Raw genomic sequence first — 8,260 nt, 5'->3', positions numbered from 1 at the left:
AATTGGGATTGGATGGAGGTCATGTTTGTTGTTGTTGTTGTTGTTGTTGTTGTTGTTGTTGTTGTTGTTGTTGTTGTTGTTGTTGTTGTTATTATCGCCCTGCTGAACCCCCCCCCCCCTCCCCAGGCAAGGACAAGGCTCAGAGAGGGGGGCCTCAGGGGGCTGGGATGAGAGAGGGAGAGAGGGAGAGAGAAGTTGCGACCTCAGTGGCCATTTTGGATAAACATACCGATACACATATTAGAAAAACGTGTAAAACACACATTTTCTGTGGTATTATCAACTTTGGACCTGCGGCTGTACTAGATACGACTTCAGGCTATGTAACCTCTGTAACTATATTACATTAGCACTCTGTTGTGGAAGAACATTCAGAATGTTTCCTTTCAAAAGAGGCAAGACTCATGCATGTGCTATTAGTGGTTCAAGAATAACTTTCAAATGACTTTGGGTATGCAAACGACAGCCGTTTTATGTTAAATGTGCCCATACAGATTGGGCTGGGCTGGGCTGGATTGGGTTGGATTGGGCTGGGTTGGATTGGGCTGGGCTGGGCTGGGCTGGGTTGGGCTGGGCTGGGTTGGGTTGGATTGGGTTGGATTGGGCTGGGTTGGGCTGGGTTGGATTGGGCTGGGCTGGGCTGGGCTGGGTTGGGCTGGGCTGGGTTGGGTTGGATTGGGTTGGGTTGGGCTGGGTTGGGCTGGGTTGGATTGGGCTGGGCTGGGCTGGGCTGGGTTGGGCTGGGCTGGGTTGGGTTGGATTGGGTTGGGTTGGATTGGGCTGGGCTGGGTTGGATTGGGCTGGGTTGGGTTGGATTGGGCTGGGTTGGATTGGGCTGGGTTGGGTTGGATTGGGCTGGGTTGGATTGGGCTGGGCTGGGCTGGGTTGGATTGGGCTGGGCTGGGCTGGGCTCAGGATGGGCAAGGATTCCTCTCTCCCTCTGCCATGTGACTTTGTTTACGGTGGGCTCTTATGTTGGAATGGGGCTGGCTTCTTGTGTCGACATTGTTGGGTGAACATAATGAGCCACCGCCTTGCTTGTCTCTGACATTTGTTTGGCTTAAGGAGACACTGGTTGTGCTGTATATCTTTCAATCAGAGAGGTCTCTCCTTGCCTCTTTAAGAGACCATTGCCTGTGTCCCCCCCACGTGTTGCTTTTTAACAGCGGAGGAGTGCAAGAATGTGACAATGTGACCGCGGCAGCGCGAGAGAGCGGCAGTGCGGAAATAGGCTGTCTATTGCCATTCTCTAAGACAAACGCTAACCTTAACCAGCTCCTTAACAGCGCCTAAACTTAACCTTTCTAACCTTAACCAACTCCGAAACAATGCCTAACCTTAACCTTAACCTTAACCATGCCTAACCTTAACCTTAACCATAGAAAGAATATTGCCATTCTCTAAGACAAACTCTAACCTTAACCAGCTCCTTAACAGTGCCTAAACTTAACCTTTCTAACCTTAACCAACTCCGAAACAATGCCTAACCTTAACCTTAACCATAACCATGCCTAACCTTAACCGGCGAAAGAATACACGTATAAAAAAAAAAAAAAAAAAAAAAAATTGATGGGATTCGAACTTGAAACCAAGGACCGCCGCGCTGCCAGGTGAGCTAAGCTTCGAATGAGAATCATGGCGGTTTACGGCTAAATAATGCCGCAAGCTCTGCCGCTCCGCTCTGCGGTTGCCGCGCCTGCCGCGGGGCGTGTCGCAGCCAATCAGGGAAAACGCGGAAGCATTCGGCGCACTCCTTCGCTGTTAATAAGCAATAGGTGTCCCCCCCTGTGTATTCCCCTTTCTGTTACTATTTTTTTCTCTCCACCCCCCTCTCTCCCTCCCTCCCCTGGGCTGAATCATGTGACTCTGGTCTGGACACAGAGGGTGACCTGCTCCATGCTGCCTTTTATACGGACTGGAGAGTGACACCCCCTGCATAATAACTCTCTCTCTCTCTCTCTCTCTCTCTCTCTCTCTCTCTCTCTCTCTCTCTCTCTCTCTCTCTCTCTCTCTCTGCCCTTCACATATTATTTGAAAATAAACTTTTCTTCCTATTATATGTCATATTCACGAGTGTACACATTGTTACTACACATGTGCAGATATTGTACAGCAACTGTTATCTAAACACGGTTTACAAAGAAACTGGCATCACAAATTCACAATATCACATATGTGAAAGTTGCTGTACATCGCCGTTGGCCAGGTATAAGAGCGCCAACTGACTTCATTGATATCCTCTCTCTCTCCCCTATCGCCTCTCCTCATGTGTCCCTCTCACTCTGTCTGCCTCCTCTCTCTCCCTATCTCCTCTCCTCCTGTGTCCCTCTCACTCTGTCTGCCTCCTCTCTCTCTCCTATCTCCTCTCCTCCTGTGTCCCTCTCACTCTGTCTGCCTCCTCTCTCTCCCCTATCTCCTCTCCTCCTGTGTCTCTCTCGCTCTGTCTGCCTCCTCTCTCTCCCCTATCTCCTCTCCTCCTGTGTCTCTCTCGCTCTGTCTGCCTCCTCTCTCTCCCCTATCTCATCTCCTGTTTCCCTCTCACTCACTCTGTCTCCCCTATCCCTTCTCCTCCTGTGTCCCTCTCACTCTGTCTCCTCTGTCTCCCTTCTTCCTGCGTAGGCCGTCTAAAAGGTCACAGCTATCTGTAGAGTACTCATTATACAAATGACTTATAGCTGGAGTCCCTCAACCTCTCTCTCTTCCCCTCCTTACTCAACCTCTCTCTCTCTCTCTCTCTCTCTCTCTCTCTCTCTCTCTCTCTCTCTCTCTCTCTCTCTCTCTCTCTCTCTCTCTCTCTGTTCGCCAATGGCAAAAGGTCACATGCAGTCTTCACTCAGAGACAATTTCATAGCTCACTAGTTTATCTAATGCGTACACATGGTTGCACTTTAGTCCATCCTATTAACCACTCCAATAGGTATTCAGATTGATGAGAATGCTACTGCGCTACCAGCTCAGGCATAACAAAAAATATTGTTTGTTTCCGGTTGCCGAACGACCCTGCCGATTTAGGTGCGACCCAATATATTTTATGAGTTTTAAAAAAAAATTACAAAATTTTTTAAATTTCTTTATTTATTTTTTTAATAAAGTTTCATAGAAATCTTAGTCAAACCTTTAGTATTATGGATATTAAACATGCTGGCAGAGTACATGCATCCATATTGTTGTGAACATTTTAATTAAATAAAGAAATTCCCTATCCATAGTCGCCGTGGGAAAGAATAAAATAAAACAATAAAATAAAATAAATTCCCTACCTACCCATGCCTTAACTGACAACCAACAGGAAACAATATTTTTTTTTATGCCCCACCCTGTACTGTCTACAGTACAGTACATAGACAACTCTATGGATGAGCCACATTCAGAGTTAGTGTCGGGTAAAGACGGACAAACTAATACATTTTAAGTTTGGTATGCACTGAGTCACCAATGGTACAACCAGAAAGCTCAAAATAACTTGAATTCCCTTGGATTCCCTGAAACAAGCCAGGCTGTCCATATTCATTCCTTCAGATTTCTCCACTCATCCACTCAGTCAAGTACTAAGCACTAGGATAGAACAGTGATGGTTGGCTGCCACACACCAGCGAGACTAATCTGAAAAAAAAAAAAACTCAAAAATTTGATTAATTTAGATGAATCGACTCAAATGAACTAATCAATAACAAGGATCAGACTGCCCAGCACTAGTTAGAAACTATACCCAGTCTTATTCCCAGGAGCTCTGCTTATTCTTTCAGTTTGATGATGTGGAAAATATGCAATGTGGAATTATTGTCTAGTGTTATTCCTTGAATGAGGTCTCAGTTAGAGAATGAAAACATTCTTATTTTTAGAAAATGAAATTCTATTTACACCTGTACACACCATACCTAGATATATTATATACATTACATATACATAAACAAGTACACTTTACTATGACAACCACTAATAATAGTAATTACCATTCACAGTAATAATTAGGGATGTCCGATATTATCGCCCTACCGATATTATCGGCCGATATCGGCATTCAAATGTGATATCGGAAAATATCGGTATCGGTTTTCAATTTTTTTTTTAATTTTCTTTTAATTTTTTTAACATTTCTATAGAAATGATGTCCGATATTATCGGCCTACCGATATTATCGGCCGATATCGGCATTAAAATGTGATATCGGTATCAATATCGAGCATCCCTAGTAATAATCCATTGTTATTTTTTGTGGAGGGGCTCTGGGGAAGGGACGATATGCTTTTGTCACGACACAATTCAATACGCAATATGGGGTTCATCATTTGATACAGTCAGCGTTACATCAAGCAAATATATGGCATACAAAATGGTGATTGCACCCTCTGCGGTATAAACTGTTTAATGGGCATCGGAGAACTTCTAAAAGCAATAGGCAAGTCATATAATTTGTGACGGCAGAATGAAATATATGAAGCTGATATCGCAATTTGTTTCTTCCGCCCGCGATGCGCGTTGTCATGATTCTGTATGGTGATATATTGCTTCTGTATGGTGATATATTGCTTCTGTATGGTGATATATTGCTTCTGTATGGTGATATATTGATTCTGTATGGTGATATTGATTCTGTATGGTGATATATTGCTACTGTATGGTGATATATTGATTCTGTATGGTGATATATTGATTCTGTTGGTAATATATTGATTCTGTATGGTGATATATTGATTCTGTATGGTGATATATTGATGCTGTATGGTGATATATTGATTCTGTTGGTGATATATTGATTCTGTATTAGGGGTGGGAATCACCAGTCTGCCACGATACGATACGGTTCGATTCAGGTGCCTGCGATCGATATGAGACTATATTATATGCCCATTTAACACAATCAGTAACATTTAAATCAACACAAAAAAAGGCAATGGAAATATCATTTGACATTTTTATTTTTGATCTCTTCCAGACATTTAAATGAAAAACAATCTATTGTTTTTAATACAAATAGACCTCCTGTTCACTGTTTTTGGTTCGTTTTTCTTTTGTTCCTGATATTTTCCCGATATTTTTCCCTACAGAGAGTGGTGCGCTCTGCCGAGCGTACCACGGGTATTGCACTACCTCCCCTGCAGGTTCTATACAACAAGAGGTGCAAATCCAGAGCCTGCAGAATAATGAAAGACCCTCACCACCCCAATAACAGCCTGTTCCAGCTGCTGAGGTCAGGCAGACGCCTGCGAACACCAGCTACTAGGACAGAGAGGCTTCGGCTCAGCTTCTTCCCCCAGGCCATCAGAGCCTTGAACAATGAACACTGAACTCTCCACACACAAGCACACATTAGCACACACACGACACGCACGCTGTGCACGCTCGCACACTAGCAGCCACTTTAACATGAGAAAGCACTCACTCATGCTGCACACACCCACACTTATGGCCACAAAGGAAAGGTCACTTTAAAAATAGTATAGTAACTACTAATAACTATGTACAAATACCGTGATGTCCCACTATGTTACCTGTTTATTGCACAATGTTGTTTATTGGATTCCATTATATGTTGTACTACTGTATTGCACATCGTTGCGGGCAAGACCACCCGCATTTCATTGTATACTTGTATGCCGTGACAAATAAAACTTTTGACTTGACTTGACTTGACTTAATATCTTATCACAGCGCTGTATTTTGGCTGGAAAAGGTATATTGGGAGTCAGAAGGTGCAGTACCGGCCAGATCCTGTTATCTCGAGAATGCAGTAACCCCCCCCTCCTTCCCAGTCTCTCTATGGCTCTATCAGCTTAGCTTAGTTAGCTCACGCTAACGCAACGTTAATTTCGGTATTTAGCGCGACGTGGGCATAAAGGAATGGCGAGGATGGAAAGCATGTTAGACGCCTTTGACCCCTTGTGGGGAAAATAACAACAGGCACTTATTTCGGGCAAAATAGGCGGACTCTGAAGCAATGCTGTCTAACGTCTACACACGCTGAGCTGAGCTACTGTTGTTGTTGTTGCAGCCGGGCGGATATGCTCACGAGGGGATTTTCAAAATAAGAGTATCGCAATATGAATCAATCTTTTTACGTTGCATTGATCCTATTTGATAATTGATAATAGATCGATATATCGATCTGGATCGATGTATCGTCCCACCCCTATTCTGTATGGTGATATATTGATTCTGTTGGTGATATATTTATTCTGTTGGTGATATATTGATTCTGTATGGTGATATATTGATTCTGTTGGTGATATATTTATTCTGTTGGTGATATATTGATTCTGTATGGTGATATATTGATTCTGTAATCTGTATGGTGATATATTGATTCTGTAATCTGTATGGTGATATATTGAATTTGGATATATTTCCCCCTCCCTATAGGTACACCCACTTGTTTAGGTTTGGATCGGGCCTTTAAAGCACTGTGATGTTTACATTGCCTGGCTCTGTGTCTGAGCGTCCCCAGTGCTGCAGAGCTGTGGATGGCCTGTGTACGCAGACAGAGAGACAGACAGAGAGACAGACAGACAGACAGACACAAGGCTGCAGCACAGCTCAGCCCCGGGAGGAATGGTAATAGCAAGCACACCCAGGAGAATTGATGCAGCAAAATAATGTGGAACAGAACTGGCCAACAGCCCAAAATACTTCCTCATGGTTTTGTAGCTGCATTTGGGAAAGAGCCTTCGACGGGGTAGTGTGTGTTTGTGTGTGCGCATGCAAGTGTGTGTGTGTGCACGTGCGCACACCAGCACGCCTGTGTGTGTGTGTCTGTGTTTGCAGTTATTTTATGCGACCACTGTGTTCAGTGGTCTGTCTCCATGAGTGGTGATTTAGTGGCTCAAGGGGGGCGGCATGTTACTGGAGCTGCCGTCTCTGTGTCTCTGGTCGGCAGGGAAACTTGGGGTTCGATGATGACTTGGTGTTTAAGTCTGACGAAGACAACATCACCAGCCTGTGTCGTGTCTCTCCTCACTCCCTCCATCTCTCCTACCATCAGCCCATATCTCCCATCTCCCTCCCTTTGTCCCTCCATCTCTCCTACCATCAGCCCGTATCTCTCATCTCCCAGCTCCCTCCCTTTCTCCCTGCATCTTTCCCTTCACTTCCCACTTCTCTCTCTCTGTGTTCCCTCCCATCTCTCTCTCTCTCTCTCTCTCTCTCTCTCTCTCTCTCTCTCTCTCTCTCTCTGTTCCCTCCCATCTCTCTCTCTGTGTCCCCTCCCATCTCTGCTCTAGTCATATCCACAGCAGCATGGCTCTGTCTCTCTGTGTTACCATCACTCTGTTTCCTGACGGTGGCCAATCTCTTTGACTGACTCTCACACACTACTAAGCCAATTACATAATCTCACTGTCAGAGGGCCCAATTAGGGGGAGGGCCCAATTAGGGGGAGGGCCCAATTAGGGGGAGGGCCCAATTAGGGGGAGGGCCCAATTAGGGGGAGCGGAGCGCCAATGGCAGGCGTCGGACAAAGAGAGTTTACACACAAGGGTAGGGACTGGTGCCCCGCAGCCTGGTAGGGACTGGTGCCCCGCAGCCTGGTAGGGACTGGTGCCCCGCAGCCTGGTAGGGACTGGTGCCCTGCAGCCTGGTAGGGACTGGTGCCCCGCAGCCTGGTAGGGACTGGTGCCCCGCAGCCTGGTAGGGACTGGTGCCCTGCAGCCTGGTAGGGACTGGTGCCCCGCAGCCTGGTAGGGACTGGTGCCCTGCAGCCTGGTAGGGACTGGTGCCCCCCGCAGCCTGGTAGGGACTGGTGCCCCGCAGCCTGGTAGGGACTGGTGCCCCGCAGCCTGGTAGGGACTGGTGCCCTGCAGCCTGGTAGGGACTGGTGCCCCGCAGCCTGGTAGGGACTGGTGCCCCGCAGCCTGGTAGGGACTGGTGCCCCGCAGCCTGGTAGGGACTGGTGCCCCGCAGCCTGGTAGGGACTGGTGCCCTGCAGCTTGGTAGGGACTGGTGCCCCGCAGCCTGGTAGGGACTGGTGCCCTGCAGCCTGGTAGGGACTGGTGCCCCGCAGCCTGGTAGGGACTGGTGCCCTGCAGCCTGGTAGGGACTGGTGCCCTGCAGCCTGGTAGGGACTGGTGCCCCGCAGCCTGGTAGGGACTGGTGCCCTGCAGCCTGGTAGGGACTGGTGCCCCGCAGCCTGGTAGGGACTGGTGCCCTGCAGCCTGGTAGGGACTGGTGCCCCGCAGCCTGGTAGGGACTGGTGCCCCACCATATAGAGCCAGATATGAATCCGTTTTATTTTTATTCTATTGAATTTTTCTCCAAATTCCGTTTT

The sequence above is a fragment of the Notolepis coatsorum genome (genome assembly GCF_963971535.1).
Source record: "Notolepis coatsorum genome assembly, chromosome: 1".
NCBI classification, from domain to species: domain Eukaryota; kingdom Metazoa; phylum Chordata; class Actinopteri; order Aulopiformes; family Paralepididae; genus Notolepis; species Notolepis coatsorum.
Note: the sequence above shows the minus strand (reverse complement) of the source record.